The sequence below is a fragment of the Sinocyclocheilus grahami genome, unplaced genomic scaffold (genome assembly GCF_001515645.1).
Source record: "Sinocyclocheilus grahami isolate Dianchi unplaced genomic scaffold, SAMN03320097.WGS_v1.1 scaffold93.1, whole genome shotgun sequence".
Lineage (NCBI taxonomy): Eukaryota > Metazoa > Chordata > Actinopteri > Cypriniformes > Cyprinidae > Sinocyclocheilus > Sinocyclocheilus grahami.
Window position 1 is genome coordinate 1,598,208 of NW_015505272.1, and position 27,008 is coordinate 1,625,215.

Genomic DNA, 27,008 nt, shown 5'->3' on the forward strand with positions numbered 1-27,008 from the left:
TCTGCTTTTGTACTGGAATCAGTTGTTTGGAGGGGATTGATTATTAACCCCACATGGCACACATATGAGTTCCCTCCATCATCCTGGATCAGAGAGCTGTGAAGCCATGTCTTACAGGCTGGGCTTGAGCTAAAGTTAGGCTTATTCATTTGGAACAAAGCACGGAGAGCTGCAGAGTCTAATGGACTGCAAATTATATACGCTGCAAGTGAAAAGTAATTTCTCAAGATCTTCTCAAATTAATTTCTATACAACTTTTTTTTTTTTTTAAATGAGTGGACCAGATGAGACTAAAAAAAAAGTGTCTAATATGTGAAATCTGTTTTAAAATCTTCCCAGGATGATGTCCAAAGTGTGCTGAGCTGCAATCGAGAGAAGAATTTATATTGCCAGTTCTGATTTCACATTTGGTTGTTCACTGTATATTTCTGGAAAATAGCCAGTGCTGGGTATTAACTGATTACATGTCATTTGGATTACGTAATCAGATTCCAAAAATTAATTACTTGTTAGATTAGATTATATTAAATTTTAAAATACTTGTAATCACATTACAGTTACTTTTTTTTACTGATTACATAATATTCACACAATAGCAATAAATTAATCAATTTATTGATTCTGCCTAATTATTCTTTTGCATCTTTTAAATTTTCACCTAATATATTTACTTGAAGTCTCCTTGAGATTTTAAGGTAATTAGTTTGCAAGTAACACATTTGCATGTTCACAGTTCTCTGACATTAATTAATGGTCACATGATGCGGAGGTCAACAAATAAAATATATTTAATCTTTTTTAGTAAATGTTTTATTTTGATTGTTGTTATTTTAGTTTTACTTTTTTATAATTAAATGAATTATTAGCTTTCATTAAACTCACAAACCCCATTTTGGGAAACCTTGACATATTGTAATGTTTAATTGACATCGCAAGTGTTTAACAACACTTCATGTTATTAATAACAACAAATGGAATATATTTTCTTTCTCTGTGCATTTTTATATCAATATGGTACAAGATTATCCCATTTTCATCAACGTGATAAACGAGTTTGGTCAAAAGTAATCTAAAAGTATAATTATATTATCTTAAATGTATAATGTAATGGACTACATTACTGACTACAATTTTTGTCTTGTAATTTGGAATCAGTAACGGACTACAGTTTGTAAGTAATCTACCCAGCTCTGAAAATAACTATAATAATGTGCATAGGTGTTTCCACACTTTTGACTGGGTGTGAAAATTAAATATTTGAACTATTCGCATGGTTCAAATTATCTTTATTTTCTTTAATTTTTCAATTTTGCAATTAAAGAAATACTAGCAATTAATTAAATTAAGAACATTCTTAAGAATAACCATTTTTATAAAATATTATTCAGCTTACTGTAAAAATAACATTCAAAAATGATTTTGTGTTTTACAAACATATTTTTGCACATACAAAAATCAAGTAATCCCCACCTTTCTCCCCAGTCTGGCACAAACGGCTCGATTAGTTCCGGGTTTGATGAAGGCCCGCCTTCTGAAAAATGAAATGTGATGTGATTGGTTAGCTGTTCCAGTGCGTTGTGATTGGCGAACAGCTTAGACGGTGTTTCAGTACTGCCAAAGCAGCAAGTTCCATCTGCTCCGGTTTAGTTAAGGATGGCGTCAATATTGCCATATCAATTTGAGCCGGATTCAGACCCAGAGAATATTGAACAAGAGGATCGCGCAGAACCTTTGCGCACACGGATATTGCAAGACATATTAGAGTGGTAACGTTATTGTTTTTTTGCTAAATCACGTTTTAGATAGGATGTCAACAACCGCATTTACTATGTACAGATAAATGCATATGTATTATTTTTATTGTTATTTAGTTCTAACTTTATAACATGAATTGCAGTGAAACTGTTATACAGTTGAATTTATTTATACCATAGTCCAGTGTTTCCCAGGCGGTATATATATGCAAACTCATTCTCTGCCAGCAGGAGGCGCTGTTGGAGTGGTAGAGATCGAGGTTTCCCCGGTAACAGCTGTACACAAAGCAGCGCTCCGCTCAAAAATACACTGCTTTATCAGACATTACATGCAAGATTAAATGAAAATGACATCCATTTTTCTGAAGACAGTGGGTTTCCTTCAGAAATACAGAGATATAAAAACACCCGCACTCAGTGTATGAGAAACACTCTAGTCTCATAATTGAAGTGTAAATTCAGCAGATTACATCATTGTCCAGTATTGTACTGTCAGCAATTTATTATAAAAACGTTTTCATAATTGTAACATACATATTTACATACATAATTATTCAGGCGCATGTGTAATAACTAGCGAGAACTTGAGGCTACAGCAGCACTTCTTCTTCGTCTTGTCTGATGCACTCAACCAAGCTTTCTAACCACGACCTCGTCCCTCTCCACCCCCCAACCATTCGAGTTTCTGTAGGCGGGAATTATTTTAATTATATTCTAATGGACCGCTTTGTGACATCACAAAACCAAGGAAAACAAACGCTGTAGTTCAAACGAGCCGTTCGCTGTAGTTCTTGAAAAGGGATTTAAAAAAAAAACGAAATATCTCCCTTTGGAGTGGACTTTGAGATTTGTAAGTTTGACGATCTTTTTTATGCCCAAACATACACACTACACACTGACTAAAATTCAAAAAGTGAAAAAGCATAATAGGACCCCTTTAATTCTTATTTGTATCCATTCAAAATTTACTAATCACTAATCAAACCAGGAAACACGTTTTATTAGTAGTTTACCAAAAGGCAGAGCTTTACCACGGTCTCTACAGATAGATGCCCATTTTTTCTTGTTCCTTTATAGAGACTCTTTTAGAACTAGTCAAAATCAGATTGTCCAGTGATCAGTGCCATCCCCTCCGCCTGCAGATCATCAAGCAGCTGCACAAACAGTCTGGTTTGATCCCCATGACAGCGTCTCAATGCGGGGCTCATTTGTGACCCATACTGTTCCAAACTCAACACAGTCCTCAGGTCCTCAGCCAGGGTCACGGCGCGGGAATCTCCCCAGGTGGAGGCTAGCTCATCTGGACGGAGGCGGATCAGGGTGCGCATACAGTGGGACTAAGGTGGAGAGGTGTAAGGGGGGATTTGTAGGTAGGTACAGTGGGGAAAAAAAGTATTTAGTCAGCCACCAATTGTGCAAGTTCTCTTGGAGGTAGGAGAGGAACAGGCAGCTGAGCACCCATGAGCAGGACTCTATGAAGGGCAGATCCCGAACCTCAGAGCAGGGAGCATCCAGAGCTTTGTCCCCTTCCTCTGCACAGCGAAGGAGCTCATCACGTAGCGCCTCAAAAGACACAAGGTCCAGAGGGGTCTGACCTTGATTGTCACACAGCTTTAGAAGAGGAGAGCCTTGAAAAGAACAAGAAAAGTACTTTACCATACAAGCTTACAACAGCATCGACCATGACCATTTGAGATGATCAGACGTAGTTAAGATCATGATTACACTGAAAAATAATGTAAACCAGCTTAGAATGGCCTGCTGGTCTCCTAACAGGATCAAGCTGGTCTAGTTTGGTGGTTGTAGGGGGGCTTTGTATACTCAGGACTGGTTGACTAGCTAAACCAGCTGAACACCATCTTATGAGCCTATCTAGACCATGTTAAACTAAGACCAAGCAAACTTCTGAGGCTGATTTATCTGTTGTTTTTCAGCAGGGTAGGGCTAGTTACATTTGGGCAAATTTACAATGTTTAGGTGACTGACGTCACATCAACACATTTAGCAACGAGTCATCGTTATTGTTCAATGTGAAAATCCAATCTGCTGAATTGTTTTAGTTTATTAAACACACCGTCAGTCATCCTGAGTAATTAAAGCCATGCTTTTTTAACAATTAAAGCTGAAAAAATAAACAACACAGCTTTGTGAGGAGGAAGAAAGGATATTTTCCAGGCACCATCAGTCTAATGTTGAGCCACCGGCTAGCATCACAGCTAACTTATGCTAACACAATTAACAGGCTGAAAACTCACATAAGAGTCAAAGTGACACCTAGAAATGGCACAGTTAGAACAGTAAAGATCTTCAGTGGCTTAAATTCAGAAATTGTGCTTATAACAATAATCCCCCCCAATATATTTAATGTAAAAACATCTTACGAGATTAGCATGAGCATGCTCTTACTAAAAATGTACTGTGGCGAAGTTGTCTCATGGTACTCAATGGGATTTCAAAGAATACCACGATATAATGTATGTCCAATATAAAAAAAAATTGGCATATGGTACTTTTCAGTGTTTTTCTGTTAGTGTGGCCTCAACCATTCACTGGCATGATTGAAATGAATGATTTTTACAAAGGAGTATAAAAACGTAACAGGAAAAATCCTGAATGAACTGAATTCAATTTCAAAATCAATTTCAGCTCTTTGCAATAATACATTTATCAGCGATGTTTGATTTTCACGACAGAGTTTCTAGATGCCTATATATGAATTGGTTAAATGACATTTTCTCTCTATTGTGACTGCAGTTAAAGTGGCTTTAATGTGGCTGAAGGTAAAGCCCATGCACACTCACTCTTGGCGTAGCAAACGCCAGCCGTGTCAAGTGCGCTCTTTGTTTGCATTTAGATCTCCCCATTTCTATGGCAAACTGCTCTCGATGATACTTGACTCTTAAACCTCTGTGCTAATGTGGCAGCCGTTCTGCTAAATCTCACACAACTCTGCACCTCTCTTAAAAGCTTTGCCGTGCTTTCCGCTCGCTGTTGATACTCAGATGAAATCCCACTATCAAAAGACAGGATCATTATGTGCACAAGTGCAAGAAAAAAAGATGCTGCTTTATATCACAGAATTACTAAAGGCAGGGCCACGAAAAAACATCTTCTTGCCTCTGTTCTCTTTTACATTTTTTGATGGTCAGTCTGTTTCAATTGAATTCTTTTGAATACTGATCTTTCAAAAATAAAATAATAAAAATGAATATTACCAATGCCAAAGTCTTGGGTTCTATGTTCAGGGTATACATGAACTGATAAAAAATGTATAAATGTAAAGTGGTTTGGATAAAAGCGTGTGATGTAAATCTGATACCATCACTGTACATGGGACCATCACATTATGTTTAATTTGTTAGGAAAACCTACTTATGCTGACAGATAACTCCTGGTACAACTTTGGTAAAAAAAAATAAAATAAAAAAAAAATTAAAAAAAAAGTGGATTTTCAAAATCCAGGGTCAGAGCAATTGCTGAGGTCAAGGAGCTGAAGAAGACAGTAAGTCCATGAGACCGAATGGAGGAGAACAACAACACATTTCTTCATAACAGGTCATCACCGTCACCCCCTCCACGGATGAGACCTTGCCCAGAGCTCAAGCAAGAACTTTACAAGTTTAAGGCCAGTGTGCACTTCTCTGAATCCTTGACAGATGTATTCAGCGTGAACATTGTTGGCTTTAGGGAAAACAGTGTTGTTGTTTGACATGAAGAAAACACTGTTATCCTTTCGATGCTCGACTTTGAAATACAGTGACAATTCAATAAATCTGCAAATGTCTATTCTTTGTTGAAAAGAGAGGCCTTGGATTGCCTCCAGCTTCCCCCTGCTTGATGTTCTACAACTTTGATAAAAATTGGACAGAGAGAAGGCCATGTTTTATGCACGGTTAAATGGTGCCGAGCTCTGAAAAGGGTTGTTTTTTTTCTCCTGTAAGGTGAAGGGGAATGCTTGCGTCCTTCACAACACACTAGACATTCAAACATCTTTTTCATTCGTACCAAAATGGGCGCACACACCAAGTCATGCTCAAGTGCAAGTTCATTTCGCACTATAAGTACCATGACACCACACCGTAAGCTTATGATGAAAATACAGCATCGTTATTCAAAAAAAACATTTATTAGAACTATATTGGAACATGCCGAGAATGTTTAAGCAATGATTTTACCACAGTTTTAAACCATGTTCTTCACTAGCCAGAGATACAAAAAAACAGACTGTAAATCAGGGGTGCCCAATAGGTCGATCACAAAGGCAATGCTGGTAGATCGCACATCTTTTAAACACGCTTTAGGAGAGCGTAAAGGGTGTTTTTACAGTGTTGAGCAATGTAGCCAATCACAGACATATCTGTTGATTTCTGGAATGCAATGGTCAATCAGAGACGTATATGTTAAAGGGATAGTTCACCCAAAAATTTACATTTGATGTTTATCTGCTTACCCCCAGGTCATCCAAGATGTAGGTGACTTTGTTTCTTCAGTAGAACACAAAAAAAGATTTTTAACTCAAACTGTTGCAGTCTGTCAGTCATATAATGGTAGTCAATGGGCTCCACGGTTTTGAGAGTAAAAGAAAACATACACAGACAAAACCAAATTAAACCCTGCAGCTCATGACGATACATTGAGGTCTTAAGACACGAAACGATTGGTCTGTGCAAGAAACTGAACAGTATTTATATAATTTTTTACCTCTGATCCACCACAATGTCCAACTGTCCTGAGCGCATTCACAACAGCCGGCGCGTGACGCGTGTACGTGCTCTGGCATAGTAGGCCATGAGCGGACGCGATCTGACGTGCGTATACATTAAGGCTGCACGATATATCGAAATATCACAAATGTTAATATCGCAATATGCATATCGCAACGGCATGCGATATCATTATCATTTTAATAATAGGCTACTTAGATTAAAACGTTGCAAAAGGTAAAAGTTTTAGTTCGACGCATATAGCAGAGAAATGCTTGACATTAAAAAGAGTTATTAAGTGCAATAATTTGCAGAAAACAACTCTTTGCCGTCTCGTCTTGCTGTCTGACTCACACCTGAAGCGTGCGCACAAGCCGCATCTCGCACAGCGTATCTTCAGTTCTGCCGCACACGTGCAAAGCACACGCACACACAGAGAGACGCATTTCAGACCGAGTTGATTCGTCTTTCACATTTCCTCCTTATGTTTGAACAGACACATACACACAGAATTATGTCAATAGTACCCGTCTCGACTATCATTCTCGTAAACGCAGTCAGTTATGTTTTAAATGAATGTAAACAGCTGATAAATAAATCGGATGTGTATCATTATACTGAATCCGTGCAGTCGGCTTTAAAGGGACAGCAACCTATAAATACGTGCTGCTGACTATGTCACTAATGTTAACAAAACAACAAAACGGCTATAACAAAGATGAATCTAAATTTAATTCGTACAGTGAACACTATGCAGTGTTATTTTACACTTAATTATAACATTTCTGTACCTGCATACTACTGTTTATTTTATCTATGCTTGTAAATTGTGTATTTCTTTTTTTTCTTTTTCTTTCATTTTTTTTACTGACTGTTCACTTGCCGTTAATCATGTTTGAACTTTCTCAGACTATAGTTTTTGCTGTGGTATATGAAGAAGTACTTAAAGTTTGTGGAAAGCAAAGTTACAATGATATAAAATTAGTGTCATTAATTTTTTTGTTTGTATGTTCACATTGATGTTAAATTACATTTTCTGATTTGTGACATTACTTTTTAAGTAATGCTAAAACACTGCTGGTAACTTTCAGAAGTTATAGTGATTCGTTATTTTGCAAGAAAGAATGTGAAACAAATTGGTTATATAATTTTCATTTTTAAATATTTTAAAATATAATTTAAATTGATTTAACACACTTTAAGCAATATCGTATCGCATATCACATTTTTTAACAAGGTATCGCATATAGCATTTTTCTTCAATATCGCACAGCCCTAGTATACATCACTCATTGGATGTTGTGAATGTGCTCAGGACAGTTGGACATTGTGGTGGATCAGAGGAAAAAAAATATATAAATACTGTTCAGTTTCTTGCACAAACCGATTGTTTCGTGTCTTAAGACCACAATGTATCGTCACGAGCCGCAGGGTTTAATTTGGTTTTGTCGGAATACGTTTTTTTGACTCTCAAAGCCGTGGAGCCTATTGACTGCCATTATATGAATGACAGGCTGCAACAGTTTGAGTTAAAAATCTTTAAGAAACAAAGTCACCTACATCTTGGATGCCCTGGGGGTAAGCAGATAAAAATCAAATTTTAATTTTTGGGTGAACTATCCCTTTAAGACAGAATCCACTCACCGCTGAAAACACAGGTTTTTGTTCAGAGTAATACAAACTCGCGAATCCTCTCATTACAACATACAGTGTGCACACAATGTAAATGATAGATTGTTAGTGCAGTGTAGAGGGAGTCATGGATTATAGCAAAACTTTGTCAGATTATGACAGATAATTAATAGGAGTGAAGGCTGTTGGCGCAGACAATGTTTTGGGCAGCATACCGGCATATAGCGCTGTTGCGCTTCGGCCGTCCCAAGTTCGCATTCCGGCTCGTGGACCTTTCCCGATCACGCCTTCACTGTCATAATCTATTGTTCTGTGGGTGTTTTCAATGTAGTGTTAAAATTGAACAATAGTAAAATTGAACATGAATGTTTTTATAAGTATTAGATTGATTCAAAATAAATACACATGTGTTGGTCCGAACAAGCTTTTTTTTTTGTTAGCTTTTTTGGTTTTTAATTGGTAGATCTCATTGAGTTTGTCATTTGAAAAGTCGATCCCCACACAAAAAGTGTGGGCACCCCTGCTTTAAATAAATAATGGACACTTTTCACAAGACTGTGAAGATGCATTTAACGGTCATCAGCACCATAAATCCTCAAAAGTTTTTTATATCTTGATTTTTAAAAAATGTATGTACATTTATAACACTATACTTTGTATTATATAACCTTTGCATCAAATTACAAAAAAACTAGTTAACGCTAGCGCGAGGGTGTTTCTAATGCAGCGTCTATGGGCGGGACGGTAAATTCGACATCGTTCTCTCTTCTGACTGCCGTTATCAGTCTCTCTAAATTTTTGTCCTATCGTGGAATCCTCTCTCAATGTTTTTCTTTTGCTATCTGAGCAAATGGGAATGCAAAAAAATATATTTGTGGTACTCTCCCATTCACTGCTCTTGAAGTTAACCCAACAATGACGACTTCCGCTGCTGAGAAACCCGGAAATGTGTAAAAGGCCCATCCTCAATCATTTAAGCACACAATTCTCCTCGAGTTTGTTGGAGAATCTTTCTCGCTGAGAATACTCCCGTCCGCCAACATCTGAATCAAGTAGCATGCTTTTTTAACACCGGTCCCACCGCAGAGCTGTCAAACACCTGACAGGCCGAAACCTGGAATGTGACAAAGGCTGAGACGGGGCCCTGCTTTCCCGACCGCCAGCACAAATGCGAGCTCGCAAGCGACTGCTGATGAATGCGAGCTACGGGCAGATCTCCCTCCCCCAGGACGGCACGATCAGCCGCAACCCTTTCTTCACAATGGCCCATGAAACACACATCTGTCAGCGCTTAGCTACGCGGATGCACGTGCAGCCGCTGGAGTGGTCAGCCGGGGGTTTTGATACGACGCTGGTGCATTCGTCACGCCGAACGATTGAAGTCAGTCCAGGTAATGGCATGATGTGTCAGATATTTCGCTCGGCAGATAAATAAAACACCTGGGGGGATTAAATGCCAGCGTTGGTAATTATGCTCCCTGTACAGGCGACAACAATGCGGGGGAATTCGGTCCTCACAGACGAGCTGCTGCTGCTAACATGCATGTAAACCACACATCAGTCAGAGCAAAGCAAGCCGCCCCTTAGCCTTTAGAGGGCAGACGAAGACTACAAATAGAAAGGTGGAGGAGGGGAGGCAGAAACAGCGAAAATGATTCCATCCGTTCTGTATCTACACATATTTAATCTAGACAACACGAGCCCTTAGTCTATACTAAGGGTACACTTCTTTGTGAACCCGCACCGGGTCTGTTTGTGTGTGAAATCACATTACACTGAGCTAACAGAGATTGACCAAGACAAAAGGCCAGGCAGGCACAGATTAGGACAGATTACTGTGCATGGGGGGCACAACAGAAGCTTTTTGTAAACCTGATTCCCTGGCATCGCACTCGAGCCACACGAGCCCCTCCTCGGTTCATGTTACAAACACAGCGTAGACCTATCGATGCCACCATGCCAGACTGATAAAGATAGGTGCCATTCATCCCACCTAGATTATCAGAGCAGCACAGTGTTGGTTATGGCACGCAGATGGAGCTCTATAAAGATTTGAGTCGGTTTCAACAATCTAGTCTCAGCCTCACACGGCAAGCCAGACCACTGTCTGATGCATATTGTACATGAACATGGCAAGAGCTGGATGAAATCACCAGTTCTGATCTCATTATCTTCTATGAGTCAAAGGGCACCAGTCCACTTGGAACAAACGTTGTTTTGACAAGGTAGTGGTGCAATGAGAACAGATCCCTTGTCCAAACTGTGCCAGATTGGTAATAATATCATAATATATAAATTATATTATTTAATATTAACTCTCTATTCTATTTCTATTTCTTTTCTTTTTATTTATTAAAAAAATATCCTCTAACACTAGTGTTCTCCATTCTTTTTCTATTCTATCTACTTGTTTTCTTTTTTATTATAAAAAATTCCTGCCATGTGTACTACGCTAGACTGAGACTTGTCAAAGGACTTGCATATTATTGGCATTTAGTTGGTTTTGATTTCTTCTATTGTCCTCATATGTAAGTTGCTTTGGACAGAATCCCAGTTTAGAGTAAATAAGCTTGTTCTGTGCTTTTATTGTGGCATGCATGTGGCATGCTGTGACTGACTACATCAAAAGGGCCCTTCCTGTCCAAATGGGCTGTTCTTGGTCAGAATGAGCAGAAAGTACATGCCAATAGCCAATAATAAACAGTCTGGCTATGTTTGACTACATACAAATAACTGAAGTACTAATAAAGCTATTAATGTGAATCTTGAGTTAAAGTAGAAAATAAAATGTTTGCATACTGATATTATTGCTCCAAACTTCATAGAAACAGAAACTTTTTTGCAGCTTTGATATTTGTGTAGACATCTCTTTTTGTCTTGGTTTAGCAGGTATTACACAACTAGATTGGGCCGAGTAGATTTATTAAGTAATTTTATTATCCAAAACCAAAATCCAATCAGTAGGTGTTTGTTGTTTAACTTGTGGTTATATGCAGCAAGATTTTAAACCGATGAAATGTCGTTATTGGCAGGGCTATCCAGCACAATGCCGCAAAAATCACAAACCAGAACAACTGACAAAATATCCTGCTGCTTGTCGTGGTTGTGGCTGTTGTCATTAATGTGCAAGTATTCTAGTAAATATTTCAAAGAGAGTATCTGTGCCATTTTTAAAGAAAAAAGCATGCTGCAAGTTTGGTGGAACTCACACACACACACACACACACACACACCAAATAGAGAGTCAAACATTCGATATTGATCCTAACAGTGGCACAGCTGAAAGCCTGGTGAGATCAGTGTGAGGAAGTGACTTGGTTAATTATGCATTTTAATAGGAGAAAAAGTATGCAGAGGAAGCTCAAAGGCACTCGCAATCAGAGGGAGAGAGAGACTGAAGGAAAGAAAAACAGGGATAGAGGTAGAGAAGTCTGAGAAGAGAAGCTGATTCATGTATTTGGTGTGACTAGCACAAACAAACAAACAAACAGAGCATGAGGAGTTGTGTAATAACTAAATTGAGAGCTTTGCCAGAGCTTTAATCTAACGTGGTTTCAATGCAAAATACGAGGGGGAAATACTCCTATTAATGTACACTGAGTGGAAGAAAAGGAGAACAACGGCGTTTGAACTCAGCCTTATTAACAAAGACACTGAGCCATCATTTGTCATTACAGTGCAGGAGCGACAGCGCCAAGAAGTTCGAAGTCTTTAAGTGTTTTATACTCTAATACCACAACAAAAGAAATCATGGCTCTTTTGTTACTCTGAGTTACTCTCTATACTATCGACGACGGGTAGGAAATATAGTCCAGAAATGATTGATGTATGGTGAAATTTTGGTGGCAACAATGCTGTTGAGAGCTTCAGAAAGTCATGAGACAATGCTGGAGAAGTACAATGACATTATAGTTTTACCTAACAAGAGTGTTTGGATAAAACATACTGTAAAACTACTTTATTTACTATCTGTTTACAGAAAATGTTAAAATGGTATTTGCAACAATTTTATAGGGTTAGTTCATGATTTACTCACCCCATGCCATTCAAACCTGGATGACTTTCTTAAAAGATATTTTAAACAATGTTAAAACACCATTTGACCCAACTGACATTCATTGCATGGACAAAAAAATACTGCTTTTTTTAAAACAAAATATCTACTTTTGTGTTCCAAAGAAGAATGCAATTCATGCAAGTTTGAACGACATGAGAGTGAGTAAATGACGACAGATTTTGGCAAGGCAAATAAAGTTCAAAGGGAAACGATATAAGATGGGACTTGATTTCATCTACCAGAATTTGTTGGAAATTTGGGAATCAGGAAAATTGGGCGGCCTATTATTTCCCCACCTATGCGGCTTTGGCGATGTGGTACTGCAGAAAGAAAAACTTTATATTTTCCTTACAGATTTTGAAAATATTTTTCTGAATTATGTATAATATGACCAGGGACATTAATAAACAATTTTGTTGTAATAAGTTTGGCATAGATATAATTGTCCATCAATGACTACAATATCTAATGCCCACAAATACTGATTACAGGAATAACTTTACCTACAGTGAACTCAAAATGTTTGAGATAATACTGAAAATCTAAATTAAGCATGCAAATAAATAAGATTTAGAGTAAAAGGGGGAAAAACTAAATACTAAGTCATTCTGAAATACATGCAAAATTTTCTCATACTAATAACTTGATGCTCTCCAAGCACACACGGCTACATAAATGACATCAGACCTGCATCAGGATCTCATCAAAGGCGATGCTGAGCACTTACAGGAAACCTCCATTCGGTTTAAAGTGATAGTTCTTTCCTGTACATTGTGAATAGGACTGAGCAGAACAATCTGTTAGATGCTGACCCTCGTACGAGAGAGCCCGAGTCATGCCAGCAAGCCTTAATCCATTCCAGTCCTGAAAACAGAACTGTATTCATAGCAACCATCATGCCATTAAGATTCGAAGGCCATGGCAGTAACTCGAAGGCTCTTTCATGGCCGTTATTCGCTCTGCTATTCTTTGGATACAATCTGCTGGGTGCTGGAAGCCACACGCAATTCCAATCAGGAAATGGTTGAGTGAAATTACGCTCCACCACGCTTACAATGTGTCTGTGTGTGTGTGTGTTGGGGGGAGGTTTGAGCTGGCAGCCTTGGGTTAGGCAAGCTGATGACAGCTGCTGGGTGCTGGAAGCCACACGCAATTCCAATCAGGAAATGGTTGAGTGAAATTACGCTCCACCACGCTTACAATGTGTCTGTGTGTGTGTGTTGGGGGGAGGTTTGAGCTGGCAGCCTTGGGTTAGGCAAGCTGATGACACCCATCCCTGCCCTCGGCCATGGCATGGTTAACATGCCAGTACCCATGGGCAGGAGGAGGAGGAACTTGTCTTTCACCCTCTCACCCACCCATCCACTAACATTCATTATTATTTCATGCTGAAAATGCTGGGATTAAGAAAGCCGTGTTTTGCACAATGTAAGAGTTGAATGACCTTGAAAGCAGAGAGCAACAGTGAGAGCGAGGTGAATGTTTCATGTGCATATGCCTGTCCTTTTTATTCCAGAAATATGCCAACATGTTGTGAAGAAAGTACATTTACTTGAACGCCAACATTTGGTCTGAATCTTTTCCTTTATTTCTGTATGATTTATTAAATTGTTTTCTATATTCAATAATAATGACCTATTGATAATGAGCGACTTTGTGAACCCGACTCATAAAGGGAAACTATTTTAATTCTAGGCATCTTATATAAACGGGCACTAAAATTTATCTAAAATAATTACCTAGTAATATTTAATACTAATTTTATTGTTCATAAGAGTTCCATGCTTTTTAAAGGGACCCCCTTTAAAAAGTACTATGGAAGTCAGTGGGGACCAGCAACTGTTTAGTTTCCTACATTCTTCAAAATATCTTCTCATACAGGTTTGGAACAACATGCGAGTAAATGATAGGATTTTTCAGTTTGGGTTCACTATCCCTTTAAAAAATGATTTTCCATGACTTTTTGTCTAGCAATTGATAGACAAGGGATAAATAAAAATAGACAAGGGATGGATAAATAAATAAATATAGGACAATTTAAAGTCCATTAAAAATTCATAGTTGAGAAAAACCTACATCCAATGTCCACTTTTCCATGATTTTGTAAAATCTGTATTTACTTTCTATTGCCGTGGGAATGATGTGTAAAACAAAATTTGTTATTATTATTATTTTTTTTTAAAATAATTTGTCACATAGGAGGACCATCAGGCAAAATGATTAAAAATGGTGAATTAAATCAATTATACATGAATTTATATTTTTAGCTAGAATCTTGATTTCTATAAAAAATAAAGCTCATGGACATAAGTCAACTATTTAAACTAAATCTACATGATCATCTGTGACTAAGATGCCAAATGGCAGGGATCAGTCCTCAGGTTGAGTGTGTGTGCACCTCCATGTCTTATGAGGGATCTCGTGGGCTGTCTGTTTCCCAGACACATCACAATTCTAATTTCATGAAAAAAAAAGAGCATCTTTTCTTGACCTCTTTTCATGCATTGGTATAGGGCCAATCTCAGTCAGCAAGAAGAAAAATGAGAGAGGAGAAAAAAAAAAAACCTTCTCACCGGGACCAAACAATCCCAATCTAATTTACTTTTTGAGGCCAGAATATCTACATGAGCTAATAGGGAATGAATCAAATTAACTATAATTAGTCAAAATGGAGAAGCGAGAGAGAGAGAGAGAGAGAGAGAGAGAGAGAGAGAGACAGTAAGGCGTGTGGGAAACCAGGAGCCCGTCTCATTTTGTCTCTCCTCAAGTCCCTCCCCGTCGTCAAGTCATCCCGCGCTTACCGCATTGACACATGTCGCGCTCGCTTAAAAGCTCGCAAACATCGATTGCATGTGGCACGCAAACAGCCAGGCGCGCCAAAACATTTCTGTTCTGACAGATTTCCCCCGTGAAAAACCAGCATGTGAATTTCACGAGAGCCGCAGACCTGACTTGTCTAATCTCTTCTGGAGGATGCTAACAGCGTCATCCACGCCGATGGGTTATTCCTGCAGATGGATGGTTTTTATAGAGGAAAGAACGTAAAAAAGCTTGAACCCTGAATGGCAGAAGACGACACTATGTGTGTGTGGTAGAACTCGACTGTTAAGCCACAGGAGAGGCCTGGATTTAACAGATTTCTACAAAGCACTTGTTTGTTTACACATGTAATGCCGCTGTAATCTGACTTTCTGCCGCTTTCACTCATCAGTTTGTTTATACTGACATCACACATGGAAACAGAAACTGTTTTCTCTTTATTTATTCCAGTAAGAGAGGCACTTCCATATGACTCCATAAATTCAGCATTCTCAAAGGAATCGGAATCTGAACATGTTTTGAAGTAATACGGTATAATATGGTATTCAATACGAGTCAGGCTCCCATAGAAGGGCCTGTTTGATTGTGACTGGATAAGAGACTCGTGAGAGACTGAACCAGGAGGAACAAGTGAACTCATCACTTTTTTGAAATTCAACAGCTTCTTTAAAGTTGCAGTTGAAGGGTTTACGTTTATGCGAGCGCGACTGTGTGCATGCGCTCTCATGTTTTCAGCCCTCTTATGTGAAGAAGATCTGTATTCACAGTATGAATCTTCATGCATTGTGTGTGTATATATACGTGTTTGTATGCGTTGTCTTCTGAAGGTCTGATCTCAGAATGTATATACGTGTATGTTGGGCACTCACCGCCGCGCCTTGGCAGCATCTTGGCGATGTGCGTGTGTTGGTTCAGAAGGGCATCGTGTAGCGGACTGACTCCCTGGACCTGACTGCCCAGCTGCAGGTTGGGGCAGTGCTGGAGCAGGGCCTTCACACACTCTGTGCTGCCATGGTTACAGGCTTCATGAAGGGGCGTCCAACCAGCGTGATCTACAAACAGTGACGCAAAAAAAAAAATACTGTGAAGATTTTGGTGCCTACATATGATAAATTAAACAAAAAAACTATACATACATAAAATTTTATGCATATTATATCCTTTATTAAAAACTATTCGCTGATGTCAGAAAGCAAATAAATCGGTATAATTGGCAAATGCATAATAGGTACTTTTAATTCTTGCCATATAATTGTATATAAATAAGAATTTAAATTAATTGTCAGAATATATAACAAAATGCCTCATCTTAAAAGGTACTGCTTCTCTCCATTGTGTTTTTCTAACATTAAAAACCAACTATTCGCTATGACATTGCTACATTAATGGTAAAGTAAATTATTAAACTTTTTTTTGTCCAGTATATTATAAAATATAGAATGCATTTGTTGAAATTAGAGTTACGATAACAATAAAGGTAAACAAAACATCAACTATTTGAATTTATTTTAGCAAATCGGCCTCAATTGTAAACATTTCTGTACGTTATACTAAAATTGCGTAAACAAACTGACTGAAAAAAAGTTGCTGTTTTTAATGCTGTTTTTTGTGTGTGAAAAAAACAAACAAAAACAAAATGCAACATTGTTAAATAAATAAATAAAAAAACACTGCATTTTTTTAAACAAAGAGGCCTCAAACGCAAACATTTCTGTACATCATTACATAACACCACAAACATACTGATTCTAAAATGCAATTGTTTGCTAGTAATTTTCATACAAATTCAAGTTTAAGATTCACACTGTAGTCTTTTCAAGTGAAATAAAACTACAAAAATAGCGGAACACTGGAAAAACTAAAAAATAAATACAAATATTTTTTTAGCAAAGAGGCCTCAATTGTAAACAATCTGTATGTCATTACATAATTGTGCAAACATACTCATTCTAAAATGGCATTTTCAAAGAAATCCCTTTTTGAGTGAAAGACACCTTACAAAAAAAACAAAAAAACAGCGCAACATTGTATAAAACAATACAAGCGGAATTTTCATCAAGGTATATGGCAAAAATAACCATGATTACATTAAGATTTCAAAACAAGATCGGAAAGCGAAAGGCATGCACAAAATTAGCTTGATGCCACGATAGTAAACCGAGCCTAAAACAGTGTTCGAGCCTACCAGACACACCCTTACATTTGATCTAAAACGTTAGACGTGTGACGTACGCTTTCCTTCATATGAATTAACGGTTTAGCACACAAAAAAGTAAAACAGAAGAAATGGGACGATTCTACTGAGGGCAGGGGAGGAATATAGAAACCTACCTTTAATGTTGACGTCCGTTACAGGCACGCTGAGGATACGAAGCAACGTCTCCACCTGGTTCCTCTTGCAGGCTCGATGAAGGAGTGTCTCGCCTACACATGGATGGAGAAGAGAGAAAGAGAGAGAGAGAGAGAGAAAGGGCAAGTGAATAAGAGAAGTGGGCAACATCCAAAATCAGGGTGCATCCTGCCAACTGCCCTCACAGTCCCGTAACCGCTTATTTAAGGTTTTCTGTGCTCGAAATTAAAACGACTAAACGGGCACACACCGAAACGATATGGAAAATGTAAAAATGAAACAGATAAAAGGGGCTGACCCTGAAAAAACAGGACAGGAAGCGGAGAGAGAGAGAGCAAAGAAAGGCGCTCATCCGCTCTCTTTGTCGCTATTCCCCTTTTTTCCGGACAGTGGGAATTCTTTACTTACACTAGCACCCCAAGTTGAAGGCGATTGTGGGAAAAGGCTTCCTGGCAGTCCGGTATTGTTCAGCCGGGGAAAGTTATGGTACAGAGCCCATACACAAAGCCTCTGACGGGATTTTTCAAAAAGCCAGAGTTCAAAAGCTCCACTGGGCAGTACGAATGAGAACACGTGATTCTCACTTTTGCAAACTACAACAGCTAGACACAAAAGCCTCCAAGGACTTTTATTTACAGTTTCCTTCTGCCTGCTCCCTTTGTAAGGCAGCCTTCATCCCTCGCTCTCCCGATACGATATCAAATCAAGAATATATTAGAGGGTGGGCTGCTTCCTTTTTTCATGTGTGGCTGAACTTCACAAGAAAGTAAAAGGCCAAACTTGAGTGCCTCTGCGGCTGCCATTATAATGCCGCTGTGCAAAGCTGCTAATAAATGCTTTACTGGGTCTCACCAGGGTGCCCATTTCTCTGCAGCCTTGGCCGGCTAGATAAAACCCGGCGTGCTAAAAGAGCCAAAGCGGAGAGAGGCAGCGGGGAAGAGGAGGGGGAAATAAAGCAGACAGTCTTCTTTCTTCTTGTGGCAGGGAAAAAGGGAGAAGCTGCATCCTCTTTCACATCAATACATTGGGTGCGTTTTCAAGAAGCCCCTTTAAGCCAGATCAAACAGAGAAAATTAGGTTAGAAGAAAACGTAAATGACCAGATAAGGCTGATATGACTGTGACTACAGAGTGACGTCTGTCATGGTATAAAGAAGAAAGATGCGGAAGTCGTGGAATCATGGGCACTGGAGACTTGCTATACCCATTTTGGACTGATGGACTCCAAGAACAAAACCAAATGTTGTAAAACAAAGTTTATTTGTTTTACAAAAATTCACTTTTTTTTTCTCCCAAGAATCCTGCTGACAAAGATGGATTCTTTTAACTTTCAATTAAATTCAAAGATGTCTAGAAATAACTAGACATTTTTCTATCATTTTTCATCATGCGGTAACAGTGCATAGTGACACAGAGACTCTCTCCTAAAAATCTGATCATAAGTGGTTACAGAAAACCCATCTGAGACACAGTGTGTTGGGAGACCACTAGTCGTCAGATCACCAGAGACGGATATTAGTATCAGGTGTAAACAGGTTCTGACAAACAACACACGAACGGAATGTTTCAGACTAAACTAAATCAATGACAGAACTTCAAAAACTAAGATGAAAGAAATATATAAATACATAGCACATATCTATAATAACCTCTCTCTGTTTCAAAGGAAGGAACAACAGGGTAGGCAACAACAAGCCCCTAACTCATGTGTCAAAGTACATGAAAGCAAGATCACAAAGACTCGCAACCCAAAATCAACGAAAATAATTAGCAGGGTATTATGAAGAAATAAAACAGAATGCAATAAAAGTATGACTTAATGAGTGCCTCAGCACCATGGCAAGTTCTGGCTCACACTAGCCCTTTTTTCACACCCTAATAGGCCCTAAAACCCAGTGATTAAACATTTCTTAACTCCCCATGTGTACACAGTCTCAGAAATGCCAGGCCCAATCTTCCCTCTGTTAAATCACTTTAATGGCTCCAATTTGGACACAACGCTTCCATTATAGGCGTAATTGCATACTCAGCATTTACAAGCTCGAAGAGGATAAATCCATCCTGTCCTTTTCTGTAAATTGTGAAATGTGTGTAGCATTTGCGGTTGTTGTTTTTATTTATTTTTTTCTTGTAGAGAGTACTTTCTTGCGTGGTTTGTGACATCTGGCATGACAGCTCTGGTGCAGGTTGGCTAATGGTTTAAATAACGGGCCATTTGTCACAAAAGTGCATTTTGAACACTGTGATGACAGGATGCATTTTCAATTTGACCACTTTTAAGTTTAAGCAACATCCTTTAGTTTTAGGAGTTATAAGAGGTTTAGTTTATGGGATTGTGAACAAGAACTGAAAGAGGCCAATAATAACTGGGTCAAAGATATTTATTTTAGTTTTACACACCACTTGCAGTTGCTAATCTTTTTTTAATTTTGTGCTAATTTTGTGCATCAAAAATGGCATTTTTTATTTATCACTGCCCTGAGCTCTGTAACGTGATACATTTTTAAATAATACAATATAACAACTCAATTAACATGAAAGTACTTTTGTCCTTTTTGAAAAGTCCTGGTTTAAGATTCATCTTTGCCATTCTAGTGAGGGACTCATTCATAAAAGGCTGCAAGAGTTCACTGATTCTCAGTAGGGCTACACAACATATTAAGAACCAATAGAGCTTGTGGGTGAACAGATAGGCTCTGTCATGTATACTAACATCAGCACATCATGAAACTGCTCATAAATATGGTTAAATTAAGACAATATACATAGCCAGAGAACTGGAGTGCTCCAATTGCCCTAATTGCCCCAACTGCTATTATTGTTATGTCAATTTATTTATGACAATTAAAGTTATCACTTTGTATTTTGTAAAAACCGCTGGCCCCTTAACAAAGTTTCACAATTAACCACAATTAAAAATGCACTGTTATAAAACAACAAAACTATTTAACATAGCTCAAACACAGCAAAACATTTTACAAAAAGTATAATGTGTTTACAGATTTTAGTTCTGATTGGTATTATATTTTGTATATAATACATTGAAATTCCTACATTGTGGCTAAGAATAAAGTGTCCAAAACTGTATGTAAACATCTGTTATGCCAGTTCTTTAAAGAGTAAGAATGCATTATAAGGAAATGTAATGGCTAAACATCCTAAAGATCCTACAAAGGGCACAACTGAATATACATATTATAAAGAAAGAAATCATCCTGATATCACAATCTGTGCTTTACCCCAAGATCATTACCAATGTGCTTATAGCATAATTAACTGTAGCCATAAGACACAATGAAGAGTATTGAGCAGACAGACAGCTCAGGGTGAAGTTAACAAGGCACCATGGACCTGCACACCTTGTGAAAAACACTGCAGTCTACCTACAGAAATCTACAGTTGAGAGCCTGCGGATGCTTCATCAAAAATTGATGCGCTACACATCAGTATAGGGAGCACGTAGTGCAAAAACAACACAAGGCAGGGAGCAGCAGCCTTGAGTCTCCTGAAAGCAGAGCTGTCTCTCTCTCCTTGCCCTCCCCCGCTACCTGCTCTGGCGTGGGGGTCTTTCTGATCAGGTGGAAGGGGAAAGATGAGCGTTGACACCTTGGTGGGTTCACACGGAGTGCCAACCTCCTAATTACAGAAACTTCCAGGCCTGGCTACCTGTGTCTTTCTCTCGCTCGCCCCCTCTTCCCCTCTCCTTCCTCACAGCAGAATCCTAATTGCAGTGTTTAATATTCTTAAATGGGGGATCTGACAAGCAAGATCTGACAAGTTTGTGTGTGTGTCACCTGATTTTTATGTATTTTCCACCTCTTCCTCACCAAAGGATGGAGGGAGCGTAAAAAGCATGTGGAATGCAAATGCTGTTGCCTGAGGTTATAAAGAGAGGCTCTGTTGAGAGCTTTTGACCTAGCTGAATGCACTACAGAACTGATATAGACAGATAGAAAGATAGATAAATGACAGACAGAGACAGACAGACAGACAGACAGACAGATAGATAAAACGACCGACAGACAGACAGACAGATAGACAGATAGATAGATAGATAGATAGAAAATGACAGATAGATAGATAGAAAATGACAGAAAGAACAATAGATAGATAGATTAGTCATGTCAATATAGCAATTTTGAATTGGAATTTGACAGACATAAATATAAAATGACAGATAGACAGACAAACAATGACAGAAAGAGAAAGAATGGTAGACAGACTGATAGAACAATAAATAGACAGACAGAGAGACAGACAGACAGACAGATCATAGTTTTTTTGAGTGATAATGAATGAATGCTCTGCGTCTCTATGGCATGCAAGCAGACACTAACTCGTAGCAGCTCTTACCTGTAGCATTGACTCTGTGGTAACCTCTCGAGACAGTCTCTCGCCCTGAATCTGAGCCGCCTGCTGAGTCTTTCACAGCTCTGAAAAGAACACACAGTAACATTTAACAGACAGATTGAGACATCAAGCCACATGTTTTTGAAGGGACAATAGTTCACAGAGCTTGTGGGTGAATAGATAAGATCTGTCATGTATGCCAACATCAGCACATCATGAAACTGCTCATAAATATGGTTAAATTAAGAATTTATCCATAGCAAGAGGACTGGAGTGCTGGAAAAAAGCCTGCAATATTTAAAACTTCCAAGACTAATCTCTCTTAAAACACAGAGCGGTGAGATGCTACCATAAAGTTCACTAAATACTTCCCACCTTATGCCGCTGCTTGTGTCTACAAACATCATTATATCACTGTCCCGACATTTTCACACTACCGCAGGATGGAGTTGAGGGACTGGCATCTAAGTGCATCGCCTGTAGCAACTATCAGCCAGCCTGAACGCTAGCTGTACTTACTGAATCCTTTTATCTGAGGAGACAGCTATCCAAACCCCCCGTGGAGCTCTCCCAGGATGCAGTCCCTGGCCAGTGTTTAAAAAACTGTCACTAAATGGCACTATAAGAGCTACAGTGATGTAGGCAGGATTGCAGCTGATGTTCTGGTTGGGTGAAGTGTGTTGGCTGTCTGCTCAAGTGTTGACTAAGACTGAAAAGCTGAAAAAAGACAATCTCAGACTGATGGAGGGATAGTCATATGCAAAAGAAAATCAATCAATCAATCGTCTATCTATCTATCTATTAGAGAATAAGGTGGATTTCAACTGTATGATAGGTATTAACTTATTTTTCTTTATTAAAGGGGTCATATGATGCTATTTTAAAGATCATTATTTTGTGTATTTTGTGTAACAGAATATGTTGACATGCTTTAATGTTCAAAAAACACATTATTTTTCAAATACTGCACATTATTGTAGGTCATCTATGCCCCGCCTCTCTCAAACGCGTCGTTTTCAACAAAGCCCCCTCCTTTGACAAGCGCAGTCTGCTCTGATTGGCCAGCTGACCCAGAGCATTGTGATTGGCCGAACACCACAAGCACGCGTCGGAAATGCAACGCCCCTTACCATAATCGCGAGCGTCAGCTTTCAAAGTAAATATCAAGACAGTTAATAATGTCGTTAGTTTTACCATCAGTTCAAGCCTGAAAGAGCAACAGAGTCGCGTGACAGACACAGTGATGATGCAGTACACAAGCCGCGGTTAAGACAGCTGACGTGCTATGATTTCTGACAGACAGTTCACTCTCCTGTGATGTGACCCTGTTCCCCTCACACACACACACACACAAAACGCGTTACTCTGCACTGCACAAAACTCCGCATTTGAACAGTCAATAGCAAATACTTAAACTGATAACAAAACATACTTGCAGTCACTGATTCAGAAGCACCAGATTGTCATCGCAAAGTCGGAATTGACCTTTTTTTTTTTTTTTTAGAAATAGCCTTTGTGCACAGCCAGCCTTGTACTCTTCTAGGTTCAAAAAACTGTCGTCCATAAAATGCGTTGCACAAATTCGAACATCTGGGTTGTGCTGTTCTGATGTAAATAAATCTTAACCAATGATTCCTAATTGCATCTACTTCCGGAAGGCCAAATAAAGTGATTTTGCTTTCCCACTGAAACACACAGCGTCTCCCTGACATGGCTGCATCAACACTACTGCTGTTCCTGAAACCACGTCTTCTTTCTTTGCGTGCACATTTGGGTGGCATTATGCTAATATTTCCACATAGTGACGTAGATATGTGGGGGCGTGTTAGAACGAGCCGTTTTAGGCAGGCGTGGTTGACTCTTTAACTTTTATAAAGAATATCTCTTTGGATTTGAGACTTTAGTCTTTGCAACTTTACAGATCTTCTTTATGCACCAAGAGATTTTTAACACTCCAAAGAGAAAGGAAAACTTGAAATCGCATCATATGACCCCTTTAATAGATTAAAATGATTATACTTTATAATGCAAAAATGTCTCCAATAACCCCCTCAATGCTGGCTTGCAGGCAAAATACTTTAATCTAGCTGATGCAATATTTTAGAGCACAGCAAAACCATAAAACAAAAAATCATATTCACTACAGAAAATGTCATGACTTTTCCAGACCTGGAAATCCCTGATATATTCACTTTCCTGAAAGAATAGGCTTTGTAATAGTGCTTATAATAAGCACTAACTTTGTAATAGTGCTTATGATTTTCAAAACTTACAATTAAATAAATAAATCTTCATCAGTTATACTTAACACTGTGTAGTTCTTACAAAGAAAAAAAAAGAAGCTTAAAGAAGCTAAATGTATGATAATTTATCAGATTTTACTTATGATTAAAGATGTTACTAAAACTACTACCTACATAGACAAAAGATGTCCAGAACTGTTGCCAAGATGGTCACAGAGTGGACTAACTTGCCCAAATTACAGATAAGGAAATTTAGCTGCAATATGAGGGTGAGTGCAGAGTATTTTCTAATAAATTCTTGCAAGGGTTTGATTGACTGAAGAAGATGCTCAAAAAACACATTTTAAAATATACCGCAAATAGCTAGAGAAGATTACTAGAGTCAGGCTGTAAGAGGCCATAAAGGACAGTGCTATCAGAGGAATAAAGGCTTGTGCTTCCTTTTTCAGCAAGAGTGTCTTCTTCCCTAGCAATTGGATTGTTCAGAACCAAGGCACAATCTAACACACCAGAACAGTACAAACATCCACATTCTCACAGACACATGGTCATTTAGTTTCCTATTAGTGAGGAGTAAACATCATTGTGTGCAGTGTTCAAGTCTGTGAGTGAGGACACAATGTTCTTCCTGTGCCCACTGCTGTCCTAAAATATCCAGAAAGAAAGGGCTGAATGTTACAAGCAAATCAGTAGCCAAACGTTTTCTATATGCCAGTGTCTTCCAGCAATAATGTGTTTATGAACTTACAGCTGTATTATTCCAAGCTATCATGCCAAAGTGGACTTTTGTAAAAGCAACAAAAAGTAACTTAAATGAAAATTTGTTCAATTAAGAATTATATAATTAGTATTATTATTTCCCAGAAATATAAACATAAGTCGTTTTTTTTACTGGTATATTGTAGAAAAGAAATGTGTTGATGTATGTATTAATATCATTCATAGTATTTAATTAACTTTCATTTTTCATTTGAGTTAACATTTTTATAATTGTAGTTATATGCTTGTCGTTTTTGTATACATATAAAACTAAATATAAATACATTTATATAAAAATGTAAATAAATGCAATTTTTGTCAAGAAAAAAAAAGAGAAGCAGCAGTTGTGAGTGGGGTGGACAAACCTAGTCCCGCTTTGTGTTAACTGCATTAAATACTTTTAACGCAGTTAAACCGGGGAAAAAAAAAAAAAAAAAAAAATTCTGCTGAACACCATATATTTTGTTTTTGAGCAACATACAGAATATTAGGAACAGTAGAATTGTTTTTATTTTTTTTATTTTATATATATATATATATATATATATATATTAGTGCTGTCGATTGATTAAATAAAATAACTAATTAATTGCAATTTGTTTCTGAAATTAATCACGATTAATCCCACCTAACAAAAATGTTTTTAAATATACTTTTGTATTCCAATAATTTCACATTCAATCTTCACACATTTATACACACATTTATATAAAAATAAATAATTTCTTTTATTTTACTTTTAGTAATTTTAGTACATTTCTAACGTTCATCAGTTATATTTTATTTAGATTTTATTTAATTTAATTTGATCTTATCTTTATTTCAATTCACAAAAGCAATTACAAAGTTCTCAGGCTGCATTTAAATGCAGTCATGGTTTGTCTAAGCATGATGTCTCAGTTGAATCCTGTTGGGAAAAAAGGCAGATAAGCAGCAGTTGATTGAGCTGGTAGGAGAGACACACATCCCCAATTACCCTTATGTCACTACTAGTAACATGGCTGGTGGTCTGCTGCCATCACAGGTTGCCCCAACAGAGAAGGACAGCACCCTGTCTCTCTCCATTAGTCATCTTAAACCCCTCTAATGCCCCATAATGGCAGAAAATTGTCCAATTAAAGGCACCTACTGCACTCTCTGCCTCTGTCATACACGTATGGATGCTGACATAAAGAGGATCTTATAGTGTTGTAAGTGGAGAGTGGTTATCTCAAAATGTGCTCTGATGGCACAAAGATGTAAAAAATGACACCTATTAATTCTTGTGATTTTACAGAGAAACATCTTACAAAAGTAAACACTAGTACCAGGTCTATTCATTGAAAATATACAAATATTTTTAAAAAGTCAACGTATTTTTGCTTTTCTCCTGTGCTCTGTGATCTGCAGTGTCAGTATGGAGGACAATAGCAAGAGCAGATAGATGCGGCAGAGTTGAAACTCACTATGAGCCTGGCACATGGGCGGCACAACTAGAAGAGGGGTGAGTCATCTCTATTCTGTCAGTCTGTCCCTTCAGGGTTTGGACTGGTTCTCGATCACACAAGATCCCCAGAGCTTTGAGGTAGGTTGAGACCTGGCAAGAGACAAGCAAAATAAATCTTAACTTTTTTCCTCCATCTCTCACTGAATGTTCTATTCACTGTATTATGTTGTGTTGTATGATGAATGCAGACTTCTGGGAAGGCAATTTGCTGCAAATGAAAGTGTAGCTGCTATAAATCTTGATGTTTATGTTAACAGACATGTACACAAGTTAAAACTCACAATTGGGAGCAGGCAGAGTGGTTCAGAGCTGAGGATCAGGTCCCTGCTGCAGCAGATGTTTGTCTATGTCTATAGATGTGAACATCCGGAGTCTGGCAGAGCAAAGGGCTGGAATCACTTCCTTCAGCATGTCACAGGGTAGGTCTAAAGGAGGAGACAGGAAGGTAATTAAAGCCATTAAGCTATTTAAATCTTTAATGTACATTCCCTCAAAAAAATTATATATATATAATTATCTATATAGATACGGCCTTGATGAGCATAATGTGTCTTTAAAAACCATTAAAAATCTTACTGATCCCAAACTTTTGAACAGCAGTTTATATATATATAGACCTGTGATACTTTTTTCAGGATTCTTTGATGAATAAAAAGTTCAAAAGAACAGCGTTTATTCAAACTAGAAATTTTGTGTTACAATATACACTACTATTCAAAAGTTTGGGGTCAGTACATTTTTTCTTTCTTTTTTAAAGAAATTAATACTTTTATTCAGCAAAGATGTGTTAAGTGGATAAAAAGTGATAGCAAAAACTTGTATTGTTAGAAAAGATTTCTATTTGGAATAAATGCG

General features: G+C 38.0%; 1 pseudogene; it reads right to left on the bottom strand.

Moving 5' to 3' along the window:
• Nucleotides 1-3,069: 3,069 nt before the first annotated feature.
• Nucleotides 3,070-27,008, bottom strand: part of LOC107587548 (SMC5-SMC6 complex localization factor protein 1-like) — a 29,843-nt pseudogene continuing 5,904 nt past the window's right edge.